The sequence below is a fragment of the Dipodomys merriami genome, unplaced genomic scaffold (assembly GCF_024711535.1).
Source record: "Dipodomys merriami isolate MVZ:Mamm:240054 unplaced genomic scaffold, mDipMer1.0.p SCAF_966, whole genome shotgun sequence".
NCBI classification, from domain to species: domain Eukaryota; kingdom Metazoa; phylum Chordata; class Mammalia; order Rodentia; family Heteromyidae; genus Dipodomys; species Dipodomys merriami.
The window spans coordinates 148,428-170,821 of record NW_027206586.1 but is presented as its reverse complement, the minus strand read 5'-3'; positions in this window follow the sequence as shown (position 1 = coordinate 170,821).

Below are 22,394 nucleotides of genomic sequence, written 5' to 3'. Positions count from 1 at the left end.
CTCTTTCTATATATCCTGCTAACTTTTTCTGTTGCCATGTAGAAACTCTTCAGTATGATGCGATTCTATTGATCCAGAAAGAATGATATCACACCATTCATAAGGAAATGGAAAGCCTTGGAACAAACTTATATTAAGTGAAGAAATACAGACTCAAAGAAACATAGGTTGTCTAATTTCCCTCATTTGTTGTAGTAGAACGTGCCTCTAATTCTACAAGTAAACACAATTGGATGGTAAAAGAGAAAACATTACACTTGGACATGATAAATTTTATGGGATTCTAAACATTTATACAGTGAGATCAAAGGAGGATGCCCTTTGGAGAGGATCACAAAGGATCAATAGCTGTACGAATATTATCATATAAAATAATATTCATTAAAATGATCTCCAAGAAATGATTATGAGAGTTTCTTTATTATTTTGCTTTTTCCTTCAGTGTTCTGATGCCATTTTTTAAATTTCTGCACCTTTGGTCTTATATGTACGTTTGGATAGGGCAAGGGGGAATACAGAAATGGTGGGACAAAGGCTTAAATGCAGCAGTGCTACTCAATAGATATTACATAGTAAATGAACTATACAACTTATGCGAGAGGGCGTTTGAAAGGGAAAAACTGGGAGAATATGTGTGAAGAGGTGACACTGTTCAAAAAGAAATGTGCTCATCATCTGACTTTTGTAATTGTAACCCATCTGTAAATCATCTTTACAAATTAAAAATGGACCTCATAAACAGACGAGTAGCTATACAAATATTAGATTAAAATGGCTTTAAAATAAAAGTGGTATGAAAGTAAAAAGAGACAAAGAAGGACATTAAATATTGACAAAGAAAACTCTCCATCAGAAGGATATAAAAATTCTAAATATCAATGTCCTGAATCCTAGAGAAATTCATCAGAGAAATACTACTTACCCTAAAAACATGCATATATCCAAATAAATTGTTGGTTGCTTGAACAAATCTGGACAGGCCATCCAGGTGAAAACTTAGCAAAAATTTTTAGAGCTAAATAATTGTATTGACAAGTTATACCTAACAGATATCTACAGAGTATTTCACCTACCAGTGTCACAATATATATTCCACTCAGCAGCCCATGAAATGTTCTCCAAATTAGGTCATATTTTTTTTTTTTTGGTCGGTAGTGGGACTTGAACTCTGGGCCTGGGCGCTGTCCCTCAGCTCTTCAGCTCAAGGCGAGCGCTCTACCACTTTAGCTACAGCGCCACTTCCGGTTTTCTTGTGGTTTATTGGAGATAGGAGTCTCACGGTCTCTCCTGCCCGGGCTGGCTTTGAACCGCGATCCTCAGATCTCAGCCTCCTGAGTAGCTAGGATTACAGGCGTGAGCCACCAGCGCCCGGCTAGGTCATATTTTATATCACAAGGAAAATATTTCATAATTCAAAAATAAAAACGAAACTACTCTTTGTATCCTGTCAGACCATGATTGTACCAAATTAGATCTCGACATCAAAAGGCATCACATAACATTCTGAAACCCACAGAGATTGAATAACACATTGTTAAATCATCAGTGAGTCACTGAAGAGATATACAGGAAAGTTCCAACGTTTATGGAATTCAGTGGAAGTGAACACACAAAATACTACCTCCTCTGGGACACAGCAGCAGCACAGACAATACTCAGAGGAATATTTATAGCTTTGAGTATGTACATCAACAAATTAGAACAATCTTAAATCAGCACTAATGATGCACCACTAAGTCTTTGACAAAACAGGAAAAATAAAACCAAAAACCACTAGACAGAAATAATACAAATTAGATTAAAAAATAAATGAATCAGTCTCAAAAAACATACAATCATAATTGACTTTTATCTACTAGTAGCTCAAAAATTCACCCAATGAATGTCAATGTAGCTATTTTCAGAGATAGACTCAACAACTCAAACCAGTGAACAAAAAAAAATCTAGAATTCTAACAAGCAACATTCTGTTTGACTTTAAAAAATTCTATGTTGTTATTATTAAGGTGATTTATAGATGGATTGTAATTACAAGGGTCAGGTAATGAGTACATTTCCTTTTGTGAAATGTCTTCAGTTCCCTCACTTGTTCCCAGTCCCACCCTTCTGTCTCCACCCATGTGTTAAATAGTTCACTTTCATCAACGTTCAATGAACTCCACTGCTGCAATTTTTCACTCTTTTCCCTAAAGCTCTGGGCCCACCCCTCACCTTCCTGAAGACACACAATGAATATACCAGGCATAAGGTAAAAAAAAAACAGAATTATCACAAGCTATAAACAACTACAAACACAAAACAAAAAAGTTTTCTGTTTCTGTATCTCATAGTTCATTTGAGTATGTATATGTTGTTATATAAATCTAATTGTTTTTTATCATGAAGTCAATTCAGGGATTAAGGTGTAATAAAATAATATTGCTTTCTATTTAGTAATGCTTTTTATTTTAATATTAAAGTTGTAAGTAACACAATTGAAGTCCTAGTGAAATTTGAAAGTTCATATTTAATTTTGGCAACCAAAATTAAAAACAGGCATGTTTTATCCTCACAAATGTCATTATTTCATGTGTAAAAAAGTAAAATAAATGTAATGTTAATTCAGTGGACATAAGGAATCAAATACTTATGCAATGCATCAGTACCATAGATTATGACATCTATTAATAAAATTAATAAAACTTTTTTTAAGTAGATTACTTCAGACATGCACCAAGTGATAATTTTCTTTTCTAAGTGAAGTTATATAGAAATCACAGTCCAAAGATTCCAGAATTCTGTGTGCTTTATACATGTCAATTTACACATATGGTAGGCTCATCTCAAAGTTATTTGAAGATATCTGAGAACAGGATTAGAATAAAAAAATCAAGCAACTGGTTAGCTGTATTTTGTGACTAAATAGTTCTCTTTTATATCTCGTTATTTTATTTGAAAAATCTGGAAAATTTATTTAAGTCACATAAAAAATAATGAGAAATAAACACCCTTAGCTCCTTAAAAGACAATCAATAAAAAAGGAAACAACAAAGAAAAAATTGAACCTCATTTTGCATGTGGTCTTTGTATATTGTGGTGCTTTGTTACTGTGGATTATGTGACTCTCCCATGAATCTGGGCTCAAATCACAAGGGCTACAGGAAGAAAATTTCAAAAGCTAGAGCAGCTAATACACCTGTGCAGTTGTTTGTAGGTTTCACTAAAGTCGCAGCTGGACATGAACTGTACAAAGGAAATAATTCTACTTCTCTGCAGGCAAGAATGTGATGGAAAGCATAGTGTTATCTTCTTAGATGAAATAAGATCACCACACTTTAAAAGCTGACTAAATGATCAGCCCTTTGAATAACAGTGCCATTTTTAATGCATTCTAGATAATTCGAATCTTTCATCCCTCCACAACCATTAATGACATTCACAAATCATTGCCGAGGGGAATTTCCAGTTCTATTTGATATTTCAAATGGATTAGGAGTAACATAAACAATAATTCCAAGTTGTTGAGAATATTTAATTTAGAATAAGCAAACAAATCAGATTCAACTCCATAGCATAACCTTTAGGAAAAGTGAATTAAGGTATATGGCATGTCCTTTGTAATTTAATTATAGACATTAGGGCAAAATGCCCAAAACACTCTGCAAGAAGGAAAAAGAAGTCTTTGATAAGATCTATTAAAGATTACAAGTAATTTTACCTACAATTTCTATTATATGATAGCATATTTTTTCTGATAATCAGAAACAAAAATATTTTTAATTATGATATGAAACATGCATCATCATGAATGAATGAAATCAGGGAGTAGATGGCTCAGGACTGGTTGGTTCTGTTAGATATTCTCATTATTTTGAATGATCTGGTGTTTTTGTCTGTGTGGAATTATGAATGTATTTAATGTCTGGGCTGGAAAATTTGATTATTAGATCATTGCTGACACCCAATGTCAGGAATCTAACCTGAGTCAGAGTGGTAAATATATATGTGTGCATGTGTGATTGTGTGAGTGCCTCCAAGTCTGTATTTAGAAGGAAGTATCTTATTTCCCTCAGGGTATATACTTAATTCTTTTAGTTATACTTCATTAATGACAGCAAATAAAAGTAATTAACATTTTTGAGACATATGTTTATCTTCCTATGTTTGCATGAACAAACTAAAAAGTTATATTTGGGGTATGAGTTTTGTGGAAGGTCAGCTGAAAGTATAAATATCTTCAGAAAGATGTCAATAGCAATCATTTCAGTGTAGATCAATTTTAGACAACACTTGGAAGGATATGTAATCATATATGAAAATATAACATTTATTGATTTTCAAAAGCTACACTATTCGAGAAATATTTAGTAAAACAAGTTAAATTATGGAAAGATAAAAGTAATGTGATTATTTATTGCATACAGTTTTATATTTTAGTTTCGTCAAGTAAAAATGCCATTTATTTCTACTGTTTAGGAAGGTAAACCTTAAATATTATAGTTTGTGCCATATTTCACAATGAGAAGGTTTGTTTATATCAATAAGTTTATTTCTTTTGTTTCTGCTGTCCTATTCATAATTCTTCTCATAGTATTCTTCTAAGGACTTTTTCTGCCAGTTTGGGGCTTGAACATACATTATGCTCTCAGGTTTTGTGTTTTTTTTTTTGTTTTTTTTTGCTAACAGTGGTCAGTCTACTATTTGAACCATGCCCCAGCCCAGAAATTTTTGTAGTTAATTGGAGATAGAACCTCATGAACTTTCCTACTAGCCTGAAAACCATTATCCCCCAAGTCTCGTACTTCTTAATCACTAGGATTATAGAGATGAGTCTTGGATCCAAAGAGTCAATGACTTTTCGTGTCTTATAGCTTCCACATGTTTGCTAGTAATTGCAATAATAAACTACCACAGATTGGGTAGCATTAATATTGTAAATACATTGTCTCTGAGTTGGTGGAATTAGAACTCCAAGATTAGAGTTGGCTTCTGATTCCTCTTTCCTTGGCATATTCAAGGCATTCTGCTTCTCTTGGAGTAGACTTCAACTTAAATGCTACCTTTGAGATTCTGTTTCCATATGCAATCACTTTGTAAAACAATGGTTTTTTATCTTTAGTCTGATTTCAGTGGGACATAACATATTACTTAATAGAAGAAAATCTCTAATATGAAATTATTTGTTTGGGACATGGAAGTTATGGTTATACCTTAGACGTGCCACATTTAAATTCCCAGTGCTATTGGAAAATTGAACTCAAAACCTATACTTGTGAAACAGCATCTCTGACACTACCATACCTGCAGATTATAATTTGATTGCTTATTTTGAGGTAGTATCACTATGCCTGGGCCTGCTTGGACTGAGGTCCTCCTAACACAAGCCAAAAACATTTTGCCTGGAACTGGAATTCTCTAAGCTCTGTTTTCCAAGTAGATAATATTATAGATTTGAGCCACTTTATCCAGTAAAAGTATACAATTTCAAAATATCTTGGTATTGCCTATATTTGTGCTTAACATATATAGCTAACCTTAATTTTCTCCCTCTTTTGTTTAGTACTCTGAGTTGAAACCATTGGCTTTCTTTTTATACATGGCTTTGTTTTGGATGGAATGCCATCACAATAAAAAAAAAGTCTCACAAAATTTTATGTCAAAAATCATGGAAAGAAGTCTTCAGGTTCAAAAAAACACTGATCTTTAAGTTATAATTGCAGTATTAGTTATAGTGTTAGTCAATTCTTGCTTAAGTATCAGGAGGAAGGCAGAAATGTGAAAGATGTCAGGTCTCTGTAGAACTTTTGTAGTTGTCATTTCATGTTATTTTCCTTCCTTAAAGCTTGTTTTATTAAAACCCTCTGGGTTTATATTGGTTGGACTGATTGGTAATCATCTCTGGAAATAAAGCTGATTTTAAAGGCTGAGGGTTTGGTAAATAAAGGAGTGATCAGAATGAGCACAGATATTGTCACATATTGATCCGACCAGGTTAACTGCTGAACAGCCAAAAAAAAGCAAAGTTTCAAGTTTTATGATCCACATTGGAACATATACAGATAGATAGATATATACATATACATATACATGTGCATATACATACATACACGAAAAATTAAATCTCCAGTAGAATATAGAGAAACTTGGAGTGACAGGTGTTAAACTATATCAAACTGGTTGCAGGAAAGGTACAGTAAAATATAGATAGTTTAGCATAGATTTTGTAAAGGATGAAAATTCTTCCTTCATTATATACTTTACAAATATCCTTATTATGTTTTAAGGTTTTGTGAAAATACCATACAGAGGGGTTACAATTACAGGGACAATGTAATGAGTACATTTCTCATTAAGCATTGCTACCTCCTCCTTTCTATCCCTTTATCATCCCTTTCCATCTCCCCTTCCCGACCCTCTCTCCCATCTTGAGTCAAAGTTGTAAATTTCATTTTTCTACATAACATATTGTACATCTCATTGTTGCACTGGGTCAACCTGTATCCCTATTTAAACAATTTGGTTTTTCCCTTCCCCTCCACAAATTATACCAACATCAAATACAGTGAAAACTAGGTTGTTGTTTTTTTTAATTGTACTAAGAGCATGTATACAATGCTGAAAATTTGAATTACACAAAATATGCAACATGGGTAGGCACTGGTGGCTCAAGGATATAATCTTAGCTAGTTAAGAGGCTAAGATCTGAAGACCACAGTTCAAATCCAACCTGCATAAGAAAGTTCATTAGATTCTTATCTCCAATTAACCACCAGGGCAAATGGAGTTCCAGTTCAGATTGTATGGCAAGCACTGGCAAGTACTGTGTTCTAAAACACAAAAACACCATCCAGGCCCTGAGTTTAAGCCCTGGGATCAACAGAAACAAAAATATAAAATAAAACATGGAGTTAGATATTTTATAATGAAACATAATTTAATATACTCTACATTGTTAGAAAGACTAGTCTTCTGGGTTAGCTTTATAACCTACCATAATAAGTGATGTTGTCGACTTATTAAACAGAAATGCTTATTCAGATTTCCAAGTTTGAAGGTTTCAGTATATGTTCAGTTGGTTTTATTGCTTTGGAAGCCTGTGAGAAGACTATGGCAAGGTGGGGAGTATGTCAAAGAGAAAAAATTTTTTTTACCTAGACTGATTAAAAGATAAAATAAGAAAGTAGTGGAGAGTCTATGTTCTCATAGCTTTCACGCTGAAGAACTTAATCTCCAGAACTATTCAGATATTCTCCACAGTCTGGGAGGAAATAGAAAGTCACTTTTCTTTAACTCATAGATCTTTCTGGGGCATTCTAAATTCAATTGGCAACACCTTCACAAATGATAATGACTTGTCCAGGGGAAGAAGCAAGTAGATATTTCTGTAAATTCTAATCATAACTCAGCAGACTAAATATTTTATGGAATTCCTATTAAAATATTTTCTTGCAGACGGAGTGGGTCTTTATAATACAAATGTGTGTATCTGTGTGTTTGTATGTGTGTGTTGAATAAACTAATATAACAATGTAGCAGAGAAAAGTATTAGTGGGGCTGGGAAAGTGTCTTAGTTGTGGAGCCTTTGCCTTGCATGCATGAGGCCCTTGGTTCGCTTCCTCAGCACCACATAAACAAAAAGAAAAAACTGGCGCTGTGGCTCAAGTGGTAGAGCGCTAACCTTGATCTGAATAGCTGAGTGACAATGCCCAGGGCCAGAGTTCAGGCCCCACAACCGGACCCAAAAAAAATATTAGTATGGCCTTTTGTTTTTCTTCTTATACTATGAAGGTCTGCCACAATTCCCAATCAAATCCTATCCAAGATTCAAACATTAATGCTGTCCCAAAAGTTTTGCATGCATGAAGGGCTGGGAAGGTGGCTCAGTGGTAGAGCACTTTCCTTACTTACCAAAAGTTTTGCATGCCAACCCAAGTACATCTACTGCATTTAAGATGGCCATGGTATATAAAATTTTAAGTCCTCCAATTACGTTGTCACCAAGGAAACAACATATAATATTTCTTTAAAAATACCTAGACTGTAGAACACTTTACCCAGAAAATTGAAGGAATATACTTTATAGGATTTAATTTAAAATTTAGTCACTGAAATGGATGTTCTATATCCACAACTCAGAGCCCTATTAGACTACATAATTTCAAAACTCATCTATTACCATCTTCTATGAACACAGTCCTTCCTGAAAACAAACCAGATGTGGTAAACAAATTACCGTGTATGCCATTGTCAAATGCAGCTGTTCTAAAGCATGGAACTGGCAGCAATTAATGCCTGTAAACAGCTGGTTCTAAGGAGTATGGAAAGTGATTTTTTCCACTATAAGTAGAAAAGTCCACAGATGTTTCAGATTGTGTTTCATTGTTTGCATTTGTGAGATATATTTTGGAAAGCACAATGAATGAAAGTGTGCTGTTTTGTAAAACTTTGCTGGTTGACACACCAGGGAAGGAAAACTTTTGAAATGTTTCAAATGAAAAGACAGACAATAGGGTGGGTAAGTTGTGGTATGCAGTTTAAATACAGACTGAAGCAAACCAAAGAATGGGAAAAAAAATCTTTTTCTTTAAGAAATGCTTTCTGGGTATATTGTACTATACACTATAATGAGGAAATGATCATTTCTTTGGAAAAGTAAGGAAAAAACACTCACCTGTTGAACTTTTTAAAGTGAATCTTAAATGACAAGGATGAAGAAATTTAAATGGGTTCATATTATCCAGTATTACTTTAATTTTTTATTAAAAGTTAAAACAAACTGACAGGTTATTAGTCCATGAAGATTTACAGAGTAAGTTTCTGGCATATATTTTATTTTGTTCCTCTTTTTGGGGGGATGATATAAATATTTTATTTTAATGAGGCAACTTGGTTTTAACCATTACCCACAAAATGTATGCAGTCATAGAATAAGAAATTTTTTTATTAATTTAAGACAACACTAGGCTCATTTTATGCCAACACAAAATATAAAAACCAATGATATTTTCACTGAACAACCACTCATAAAAAAATCATGAAATAATATAGTAAAACTCCATGTCAATTTATTTGTTGGTTGTGTGCCTTGAACGCTGGGTCTGGGCACTGTCTCTCAGCTCTACATCTCAAGGCTACCACTGTACCATTTGAGCCACAGTGCCATTTCTGGTTTTAAGGTGGTTTATTGGAGATAAGAGTCTCACAGACTTTTCTGCCCAGGCTGGCTTTCAACCACTATCCTCAAATCTCAGACTCCTGAGTAGCAAGGATTACAGGCATGAGCCATCAAAGTCCAGATCCAAGTCAATTTTTAAAAAGCAAGCTTATTGAAACGTCTAGCTTTTTCCAGTAAACAATCGTATTTTTTCAGAATTAGCTTATAACTTAGTTATTTTTAGATGTAACTGTGAATTTTTTACAGAAACAAATATAATTCTATTACTCAGTATTTCACAAAAATCCACTGTAATTGACTTTCTCCAAAATCAATTATTACATACTATCTCACACACTATATTCATTACATTCCAAATAGTTTGGACCATTTCATATATATTCTAGGTGCTATTTTACATTATAAATTCACATCTGTGGTTTTAAACTAAGGAGAAAAGATTTTAGAGGTAAAATCAAATATGAATGTGTAGTGTGGCCCAATTAAACCAAAAATTGTGAATTCATACAGACAAAATTATTTTCTTTCCACTAAATACGTTGAAGAAATACCATTGGAAATAGTGAGGCAGGAAGTGGCAGAATTCAAATCTCATCGAACAATGTCTCTGTTATTCTGCTAACCCCTCCACTAAGAAGACCCCCTTTTCCCAGTTGTCACAAAACTTCAAGTGTCTCTCTTTGAATTCTATTTGGAAAAGTTCTAAATCACTGATTCTTTTTGTATTTTCTGTTATATGAAACAAAATATACGCACAAAACAATTGAAATAAAATGCACACATATTTTGAAGTCATCACAGCTGGAAAAACAACCAACAAATTGGAACTTCCCCAGGAACAAAAACATGTTGTGCCCAGTTTATTTTTTAAACTACAAAACTTTCAAACACATGTTAATTTAAGTAGAGCTATAAGTATAACTGTCTCTCAGAAATAAGGTTGTGTTAATTTGTAATTAAATTCATCTGGATCAACCTAATATAGAAAATCCCTTGAATTGATCAAATTGTTTAAAACAAATGTAACTGTATGTAAAGAAAGATCTGCACATACTTAAAAGAAAAAAATGCTACAGTATGAAATCACAAAAATCATAACATTCTTAAAATTTCTGAAATGCAATTAGTAATTCCAAAATATCCATAATGAGAACTAAATACTACTGACTTAACAAGAACAAAATGTGCAAATAATAGAATCTGAGCAGTGTACATGAGTGTACGTAATTTTAAAATACTCCAAATTATACAGTTTTTAGATGACTGAATGTGGATTATCTAAAGGAAAACATCAGCACGTTATATAAATGAAATTAAAAATCTCATGAAAAGAGAGAATAGTAGTAGTTTCTGGAAAATAATACTTTAATAAATGGTGGTCAAAATCCAGTACTGACTAAATTGTATATCTAATTAGTTAGATCCAAAGAAGACCGAAGTTACTCGAGCTGATTTGAAACTGGCAAAGTAGTAGAATACATCAGTAACATTATTATTGATATTGACTCTGACATTGAATTCATTTCCTCTTTGATCTGACAAATGAATATATGAAAGAACATAACTTCTCCAACTAAATATCAAGTCCTAACTAAACATATAACTAGAAAAGTCATCATGCAATTCGTATTGCAACTGGGATAAAAAGAAAAATCAGTCATACTGATTCTGTATTTATTTTAAACGTTGGCTTTTTTCATAAATTATTTCCTTTGTCTTGCATTTTTAAAACGTTGTGTTAAATGATTTATATCTTGGTAACTAATTTTGGATGCCTCCTTAAATTTTGTTCTGGGTATAATATCTCACTTCAGCTCGTATCCCATGAAATGATGTTGTTTACAAAACAAATTCTAATAACCTCTGTTTATAATACACAAAATCTCATAAGCATGATTTCAGGAAGCACAGGTTAACATTTTGATAACGTGGTCTCATGACTGATCAGGCCTATCTGCATGAGTAAAGTTGTACCTAGATTCCTCAGCCTAAATTTAGCCACTGTTAAAAAATGTTTATACCTTTATCTGTCACCCATCAGAGGTTAAACCTGAGTATAAAATCTAAGGAAAATCATAAGGGAAGAATTTAGCTCTTCTGGATATAATGTAAACCAAAATGCAGCATAGAGTAACTCATTTGACTAAAGTCAATCTATTTCTCTGAAACATATTAAGCATTCCCTTACAATGTGTATTATTCTCAAGAAGGGAATGAAGAATATGAGACGAGGACTAAGCAAGTATTGTCTTCAAATATACATAATTTGGATTTATATCTTTATTTCGTTATAGGCATTTTTGATAAAAACTGTTTGAATAATTGATTTCCTGGTCAGGTATAATATATCCTAGTTACATTTACCAAACTTCATTCAGAAAATGGTATATAGTAATTGAGTAGAAAGATATTCAATTAGTAGCAAAACGTATATACCTATAGGGTAATATTTTGAAGAGTCAATTGGAAATATTCTAATATAATAACTTGAACAATTTCACATTGACATTAACTATCTAGAATACTTTAATGCTAATTGGACAAGATTGTCCTTCTAAAAGAGCAAAACCAATTCCTCCTTTTACTTTATCAGGGAAATATCTCAGCTAAAAATGGAAATTAACCTATGAATCTATAACAAATGGAATGAATTTTACTTTTTTTAGCAAATATCAATTTCACAAAAGTATTTTATTGTGTTATACACATATATCCACATAATGTAGTTTGTTAAATTTTATTCCTTTTATTAATTTCATTATCCTATTTTTATACTTATATTTTATTATGTCATCATACAAATTTATGAAATATTTGAACATATTTACTCCACAATAATTCTCTTCATCTCCTCTCTTACATTTTTCCAAACTTAATCAGTTCCAGCTTTTACACCTGGGTCATTCATTTTATTTTCTGGGTCTAGCGTTTGCATATGAGAAATCTAATAATTGTTTTTCACAGTATCACTAATTGCTTTAATATGAAGGTTTCAATTCTATTTTCTTGAAGATGATGTGATTTCATAATTGTGTGTGGCTAAATAGTATATATATATATATATATATATGTATATATATATATATATATATATATAAAACAGTTTCTTCAATGAGTGATTAAGGAACATGCAGTTAATTCTGTAGTTATTTATGCTTTTTTATGTGGGAGAAGGAAGGATGGAAATAATGATGTTTGGAATAAGAAACATGCTCTTTAGGCAGGCAATCTACTATTTGAAACATCTCTCCACTGCTCTTTCATCAGTTTTTCAATAATGCATTGTGTTTAAAAATAAAATTTAATTACATTTGCAAAGATGTTCTTTTTCAGTATATATATTATTTTTTATTACAATGTTACATTTAGTATGTAATGTGAGTATGGGGATGTATGTGAGCATGAAAATCTAGGCATGTTTGTACATGTAGGTGACTCGAAGGAAACTGAATGTATGTGAGATACAGGATTCAAATAAAAGTTTAAGACCTGTAAGTTGCTAAATTGATATATATATATATATATATATATATATATATATATATATATATATATATATATATATATATATGTCCAGTTTGTGGAGTGTGATTTCAAGGTCACATTTTGGTAGGTTTTATACCAAGTAAGTAGATGTTTCTAATCCAAAATCGTAAGGATTAAAACAACAACTCTGTTTCATAATCATTCAGTCTTAGTAATCCAGACATTACAATAAGTGGAAAAAATGATTGAAAGTATGGTGGGTCATTAGTAACCTTTAGACACTCTACATTTTCCCCAAAATCGTCAGATGTACTCTTTGGATATAAATTACAAGTATATTTATAAACGTACAGATATAATATGATCTTATATATGTAAATATATGTATATATTATAAATACATCATATATTTACTTATATTTTAAATGTGTATCACAAATATTGATTTATATTTAAATGTAATTCATCTCATCATATATAAATAGACAGACAGACAGACAGACAGACAGACAGACAGACAGACAGACAGACAGACAGATAGACAGACAGATAGACAGACAGATAGACAGACAGATAGACAGACAGATAGACAGATAGATAGATAGATAGATAGATAGATAGATAGATAGATAGATAGATAGATAGATAGATAGATAGATAGATAGATAGATAGATAGATAGATAGATAGATAGATAGATAGATAGATAGATAGATAGATAGATTTTTTTTGGTCAGTCGTGGGGCTTGAACTCTGGGCTTAGGTGCTGTCCATGTGCTCTTCTGCTCAAGGCAAGAGCTCTACCACTTGAGACCTAGCACCACTTCCAGTTTTCTGGTAGTTTATTGGAGAAAAGAATTTCATGGAATTTCCTGCCTGAGCTGGCATTGAACTGTGATCCTCAGATCTCAGCCTCCTGAGTAGCTAGGATTATAGGCATGAGCCACGGGTACCCGACTATACTTATATCTGAGATTTGTTAGTAGAACAAAGGATACAGGAACTATTATTCTTATCATGAAAGGACTTCACACTGACAGGTATAATTACAAGAAGAAAACAATAACTATTCACAATGGCACAAAAATTCCTTAGGTGCCTAGCAAGACAGCATGTGTTTCCATACACTGCATGTGGTGTGAGCAGTTTGCAACCCAAGTGACTGTGGGAGATATTGGACCCTGATAATTGCATAAACACAGCTCTCTATGACAGATTAGCAAGGCCTATCTTAGAGATTCTTGTTAGGGACATGATGAAAAAATTTATAGTTTAGTTGTGATTACAGAACTCTTTTACACATATCACTCAGCCATTAACTATATTTCACATAGTTCCTATTGCTCTAACTTATATTTTCTTGGTTCAGTAAACTGTTTTTTGTTTGTGAAAACTTAGCTGTTCAAAACATAGACATGGGTTTTTAATATTTTTGAAATTGCTGTCTGCATAATGTTGTATGAGATGAGCTTCTCTTTACCATTTCATAGGAATAAACTTAATCTGATTCAAACTTGGAAACAGGTAGCTTGTTCTCTCTCCTAGAAAGCATCTATATAGACTTCTTTACATGTAAACAGACCCTCATTTACTTGCAAAAGTCTGTCAGTGTATCAAACCTAACTCACCCTGCGGCACGCGCCTTCTCGACCAGCGAGGAAGAACGAACACCACACCAGGAGTCTTCTCAGATCACGCTTTATTGGAGAGCCTTTTAGTTGATGAGAGAGCTTGAACGCGAGAGAGCGTGCACCCAAAACATGGCCACTTATATAGGGAATAGGAATACGGGTCTTTCTATCATTGGTCATCTGCCTTTCACCATCACCAGGTGCCATGGGATTGGCTGGGGACCCTACGTGGCTCGGGCATGCGCAAAGCCCAGGACCCACCGTCCCGCCAAGCACCGCCTGAAAGGGAGTGGTTACCTCAAAGCTGCAAGGGAGTGGGCGCTATCTTGTAATGGTGTTTACCCTGGCTCCCTACAGTTCCCCCTTTTTTGTTTTTTGGCAACAGGTAAGAGTAGAGGTTGGGCGTCTGTCTAAAACATTAGGACCTTGCACTGGCCTTCGCCTGAGGGGCGCCTTCCCCAGTGATGACCAGGCCCGTCCGATGCCTTTTTTGCAGAGGTGGGATCTTGGGCATCAACCCACTTGCAACCCAGCATGCTCTTCTTGAGGAGATGGTCCTCCTCAAGTGCAGTGGACTTGCCTAGCACCTTGTCCCAAATTGCAAATTGCATACCTGTCCCGGTGCAATGGGATCCCCTGATCCCTCGGGGTGCTAAGGCTATGCAGGATGGTAAGGCTTAATTGCCTCTCAGGGCCGACAGCCAGATCTGGGGTGAGGATCCACTCTCCAAAGCGGCTAATGCTTGCGAGATAACAACCTTGTCCCTTCTGGTTTGGGCTCGAAGGCGACAGACCAACCATAGGCAGACCACGCATCCTCACAGGCAGCAGGCTAAAAACATTCCGATTCCCACCCACTCTTTGAAAAAGGACACCGCAGAGGCAATCGAGTCTTCCATCCTACAATCTGCGGAAAATAAGGTGGGGAGAAAAAGGGAGTCTGTATGCAGGGGCATAGAAACTGGCCAGGCCCTGGTGACAGCCCACAGCCTTTGGTTTAGCTATCACAGGGGTTGCTATTAGCACTGTTGCTAACAGCAGGAAGATCAGCTGCATCAGGAGACGAGTGGATGGCATCTTCAAGAGGGGGTTCTGCTGCAGTCTCCACCGGCCTGGTCAGTCTCGTTGGCACCCAGTGAGGTACTTCTTGACTCTGTGGAAAAACACAAACAGCTCCCCTGGATCTCGTTATTACCGGATCCGGTCCATACCATTTATTATTAATAACATCCTTCCACATAACCATGTCTTTAGTATCCATGGGGTCTCTTGTCATATGCCGATCTGCGGCAGACTGATCGTTGTCATTTAGAATTAAAAAATTAAGGGTAAAGAGCGCAAGAGAAAGTCTTTCCCTGGGGGACGCTGACTCAGCAATTCCCCCTTTTTGTTTTTGAAGCATTTCTTTTATGCTTCTATTAGCTCTTTCCACTATACCTTGTCCTTGAGGATTGTAGGGCAATCCGGTGGTGTGGGCAACCTGCATTTGTGCGCAAAAGGCACGAAAACCATGGGAAGTATAAGCAGGGCCATTATCCGTCTTAAGTCTAAGGGGCTTTCCCCAAGCTGCCCAAGCTTCTAAACAGTGTATTTTGACGTGAGACACCTTTTCTCCTGCCAAAGGTGTGGCATGAATGACACCAGAAAAGGTGTCCAAAGACACATGTAAATATTTTAACTTACCAAATTCTGTCAGATGAGTAACATCCATTTGCCATAGGGCGTTTTGTCTCAACCCCCTGGGGTTTACCCCCACATGGGGAGGATGAAGAAAGGTAACACAAGATTTACAGGCTTTAACAATATCTCTTGCCACATGCCTGGACAAATTATATCTTTTCCTAAGGGTATTAGCAGGTACATGATACAATCTATGAAAGTCTTTTGCCAATTCTTCAGGATCAGCAGCGACCAGAGCCACAGCCCGAGTTGCCTGGTCCACCAAATCATTACACCTTGCCATCGGGCCCGGCAACATAGAGTGGGCACGAATAAGTCCAATATAAAAAGAGTGTTTTCTGTTTAAGATAAGGGATTGAATCTGTAACAAAACATTAGAAATAGTACTGGCCTGCTTAATTGAAGCAGCAACTTCAAGAGAAGCAACGGCATTTACAACATATAATGAATCAGAAAATAAATTAAAAGGTTGATCAAATCTTTTAAAAACTTCAAGCACAATTAAACATTCAACAGCCTGTGGGACATTCGCACAATTAAACATTCAACAGCCTGTGGGACATTCGGCCGAAAATTAAAGACTACCGGCTGTTTGTGTCCTTGAACAAAAAGGGCACCTTGTCCAGATTTTGATCCATCCGTAAAGATGGTCAGAGCATCAACCAAGGGCTCCTTTGAAGTGACAACAGGAAAATACACTAAATTTTTGTTAACTATGGCAAGCAGAGGATGCTTAGGATAATGGTTATCAATTACATTAGGAAATGAGCAAACAAGAATTGCCCACATATCCACTGTGGCTGCTAAAATTTCAACTTGCTCACGGGTGTATGGAATAATTAATTTATCTGGAATTTTTGCAAAGTGCATCAAACAATACTTTATACCCAAATTGCCTGCTTAGCCACTAATTCAGGAAAATATTGAACAGTTTTTGCTCCCACAGAATTGCCATGGAGCCACCATAAGTCCTGACTGCCTCAACTAAATCTTTTAACTGGGAGTAGGAAACTGGCTCAAAATCTCTTTCATTAGTAATTGGATTTTCAAAAACTGGAAAGGCGGCTGCCAGCTGCAACCAGGTGCTCCCTTTTATAAAGTGACTCCGCCCCGCCGGCGGGCACGCCCGGGGGCCGACAGGTGAGGGCCAGCTCCATTTCCTCTTCCTGGCTGCTGCGGTACTCCCACCCCTAGGGGGCGCCACCCCCCATATCTGTCTGCCTCATACTCCGCCGCAGCCTCTTCTAACTCTTCACTATCAGCTGGATCGAGCTGTTCTCCCTCCTCCTCTAACATTTCTTCCTCTGAGTCACTCACAGGATCACTGCATTCTTGGTCCCGCCCTTCCACATGTAGGGCTGAGAAGCGGTTTGCTTTTAAAGAAGGGCATGGGGGTCTCCTTGAGACCCCCTCCTCCCTAAGACCCTTCTCCTTTTCTGAGGGCTGCAGTCCCTCCTGCTTTAATTCTTTAGGATCCTTTTGTCTTTTTGCCCTTTTTCTTTTAGACCTATTTTCCTCCCCTTTACTGGACGCTGCCTCTGATAGACTATCCTGATGCCGTGTTAGTACTTTGGGTCCTTCCTGGATTAAATCAAACCCTCCCTCCTCGAGGCAAGTGCGCACTATCAAAAGGACAAAGCACAAGGGAAGAAGCAATGCAAGCAACCAATAATCTACAGTAAACAGCATACCGGGGGATACTTACTGATGTCTCCTCTCCACGTGTTGAGTTCTGGCTCCTGTTCAGCCTCTCGCGCGGGTCCCGGGTTTCGGCACCACTTTGCGGCACGCGCCTTCTCGACCAGCGAGGAAGAACAAACACCACACCAGGAGTCTTCTCAGATCACGCTTTATTGGAGAGCCTTTTAGTTGATGGAGAGCTTGAGCGCAAGAGAGCGTGCACCCGAAACATGGCCACTTATATAGGGAATAGGAATACGGGTCTTTCTATCATTGGTCATATGCCTTTCACCATCACCAGGTGCCATGGGATTGGCTGGGGACCCTACGTGGCTCGCGCATGAGCAAAGCCCAGGACCCACCGTCCCACCAAGCACCACCTGAAAGGGAGTGGTTACCTCAAAGCTGCAAGGGAGTGGGCGCCATCTTGTAATGGCATTTACCCTGGCTCCCTACATCACCCAAGTGAGGTGAATTCTTCTCTCATGCTTCCTTTACATTAAAAATGGTAAGAACTGTTCAGTAATGTGCATACATTTTAATATGAAGTGTGACTCCTATTTTCCTTAATATGAATCAAGCAGAGGAATCAGTTTAAGATGTGAAAGAGACTTAGAACGAGTCTTGGACCTTGGAAACTGTCCTTTGTATGAATTTTTGGAGAAATATCCCTTTTCTTTCTTTTTTTTTAAAATTTTATTTTATTTTATTTGAGAACATACTGTACAGAGGGGCTACAATTACATGGGCAGGATAATGCATACATTTCTTACCAAGCATTGCAGCCTCCTCCTTTGTTTACCCTTCACCTCCCTTCCCAGCCTCCCCCCTTCCCCCACCCAATTATACTCCCCTCCCCCCCCAAACCGACATTGTAAAGCTGGTTTTGACATGACATTTTGTACTTCTCATTGTTGCAACAGGTCCACCTGAATCCTTAAACGACTTGTTTGTCCCCATCTCCTCCACATGTTATACTGACATCAAATATAGTGAAAGCGGGCGTTACACTGTGGGGGAGGGACATACAAAGCAACAAAGAAATAATCTTATAAATGCGTTAGAAACACATGCATGAAAGAAACGAAAACATTAAAATACATATCTAAGGGTTCATTTTCCTAACATCACATTATCTGATCTTTTCCGCTTGACTCATACCTATACTAGATATTGCAAATAAGGGAAACCATGGGACCTATGTTTCTTTGGGCCAGGCTTACTTCACTTAATATAATTTTTTCCAAACCTTTCCATTTCCTAACAAATGGGGAAATGTCATTCTTTCTGATCAAAAGACTTCACATAGATCTCCCCTATGATCCAGCAATCCCACTTTTGGGCATTTACCCAAATGTTTACAAACAAGACCACACTAAAGCTACCAGCACAACTATGTTTATTGCAGCATTATTTACCATAGCTAAGATATGGAACCAACCCAGATGCCCCTCAGTAGATGAATGGATCAAGAAAATGTGGTATATATACACAATGAAATATCCCTTTTCAAAGAAAAGGACTCATTTTTTTTAATATTGTGCTGGTACTGGGGTTTGAATTCCTGGACTTGAGCTATATCTGGGCTTTAATTCTCAATGTTTGCTCTATACCACCTGAGCCACACCTTCACTTCTTCCATTTACCACAAGTGGAGAAAAGAATCTCTTTGGTTTATCCACTTGGAATAGCTTCGAATTTCAATTGTCAAATTTGAACCTACCGACTATCTAGATGTAAGCCACTGGTGCTGTGCTAGAACTCACTTCTTAAGAATAAAAAATCACAAAAAGAGGAGAAAAAATATTTGTTCAATTATTTATGTGTTGTCTGATAAAACAAAGCACTTGCTACTGGAACGGAAAAAGAGAGAAGATAGACATGAATATGCAGGAGAGAGAAACAAAGAAAGAAGAAAGGAAGGGAGATTAAAAGAGGGGAGGGGAGTGGAAGGGAGGATACGAGAGGAGGGGGTAGCTGAGTAGAATTATCTACTCCTCACTAAGGTTTTGTTGGACAATCAGTACCTTTGCATTTATGTAGCCAAAGCTTTTTATTTTTGGTAGTAGTAAGCTGAGATATAAAATACCAATTTACAGGTAATAACCTGTTAGTGTGCTTCCGTCTGCACCAAGGAAGCCACAATTAGGTTACCGTCAGAGAGAAGGCAAGAGTAAGCAATTTAAGTGATTCTGAGAAACAATAATTGACATGCCAGGAATGCTCCCTTGTATGGTGAAGTCAAGCTTCACTCTTGTTCCCTGCTCCAGTCTTCCTCTCAACAAGAACAGCAGAAACAGGAGAGGAAGGAGGTATGTAAGTAATGATCATCTCTCTGTTTACCCTCATCCCTTGGTCTCTCAAAATATAAAGCGAAAGGAGAATTAACTGAACTAGTGGGGAACATGGGAGGAAAAAGTTCAGTCTAACTTATTGTGAAACTTTTAAAATAATTGGAGCAGCATTTCAAATACTGAAATAAAACTTTTTAAATTATTAACAAAAAGTAACTTGAAATTTATCGAAAATTTAGAAGACTACAAACTCACTACATAGTGGAATCTGAAAATTGAAACTGATTCCTGCCTCTATCATCAGAAATTGAAGATTGTCCCTAAACGTCAAATACTAGGTAAATTACCCTTGATATTCACTTATACTGTGTGAATATAATGCAGAAAATATGACTTTAAATTTAGACTGCTGAAGTGATAAGCGATGGGAATTCATGATGGATAACATAATGCTGACAGCATGGAAATTATTTCCCTTCCATCTTCAGTGAGTAGAGAATAAAAATGCTCTATTGGATGGCCCTGAAAGTACAATTCTAAATTTAGGACAGATGGTGAATAGTAAAGAAGAGCTATCTTTGCCAATCTGAGATTAGAAATGTGGAGAAATATACTAATTTATGTATGTCAAACATGGAAGAGAGGATGTGGCAAGCCCATAGCCAAATGCCAAAGTAGAGATATTTAACAAAATACCATGAAGTTGAAACAAGTCTTAAAGGGGGATCTGGGCAAAAAGGGAGTAGGGTAGAAGAATGGAGAGGGAAATGGTGGACTAATACAGTCATACCATTCAATGTACACATGTCAGAATATAAGTAGGAAACATGAAGGGATAGGTGAGGTTGGGGTAAGGGAAGGAAGAAAAATTCACTCTATATTGAAATGCACACACTCTATTCAACACTGACATGATGAAGCAAAACCCCTTTGCACAACTAGCTAAACATAATTTTTTTGAAGTTTTAATATTCAGAGACCAGAAGCATAAACCTTTAGAAATAAATAAGAAGAGAGAATTGACATATTGTTGAGGCTTGTTTCCCTTTCAATATACAAAATTTAATGTGTGAAGTCTGCTGCAAATATAAATTTTATTTTGCCGATTCTTTTAAGCGAATTGCTTAAAATGTAGAGAACCAAATTCCAATATCCCTTCATTTCCAATAAAAAAAATCATATGCACCTTTAAGTTTCTCAGTTATTTCTAAATACCTTAATGCAATGCATTATTGGAACTAATTTAATTCCATATTTAAATTTATTTTTTGTTGTTGTGAAAATACTGTACAAAGGGGTTTCAATTACATGGACATGATAATGAGTACATTTCCTATCAAGCATTGTAGCCTCCTCCTTTGTTTCACCTTCCCATAACTTCCGGTCCTCTCCCCGCTCCCCACCCAGTCCATCCCCCACCAAAATTTTAAAGTTTGTATTCGACATAATGACTTGTACATCTCATTGTTTTAATGGTCCAACTGTATCCCTATTATATAAATGATTTGTTTTTTCCCTTCCCTTCCTCAAGTTATAACAACATCAAGTTCAGTGAAAGCAGGGTTTGTACAGTGGGGGAGGGACATACAAAGCAAAAAAGAAATATTCTTATAAATGTGTTAGAAACAATCGCATGAAAGGGAAAAACATTTGAATATATAGCTTAGGGCTCATTTCCCTAACATCAACTTGTCTGACAGTTTCTGTTTGTCTCAGACATATACTAGTTATTGCAAATAAGGGAAATCATGGCACTAATGTTTCCTTGGGCCTGGCTTACGTCACTTAATATATTTTTTCCAAGTCTTTCCATTTCCTAACAAATGGAGCCAATGTCATGCTTTCTGATTGAGGCATAGAATTCCAGTGTGTATATATAGCACATTTTCTTGATCTACTCATCTAATAAGGGGCATCTGGGTTGGTTCCATATATTAGCTATGGTAAATAATGATGCAATAAACATAGTTGTGCTGGAAGCTCTACTGTGGCCTTGTATGTGAACATTTGGGTAAATACCCAAAGTGGGATTCTGGGTCATAGGGGAGCTCTATGTGGAGACTTTTGAGGAACCTCAATACTGATTTCCAAACTGGTTGAACAAGTTTATACTCCCATCCACAATACAGTAATGTTCCATTCTGTCCACATCCCCTCCAGCATCTGGTGTTATTAGAGTTCTTGATTAGAGCCATTCTAACTGGGGTGAGGTGGTATCACAATGTTGTTTTGATTTGCATTTCTTTTATGACTATGGAGGTTGAGCATTTCTTCATGTGTCTATTGGCCATCCTTCTTTCCTCTTCAGAGAAGTTTCTCTTTAAGTCTTTAGCCCACTTATTTTTGGGCAGTTGTTTCTTTGAAGATTTGTTGGGGAATTTAAATTTTTGAGTTACATGTATATTTTAGATATGAGACCCTTGTCCATTTTATGGCTAGTGAAGATCTTCTCCCAATCTGTGCGCTTTCT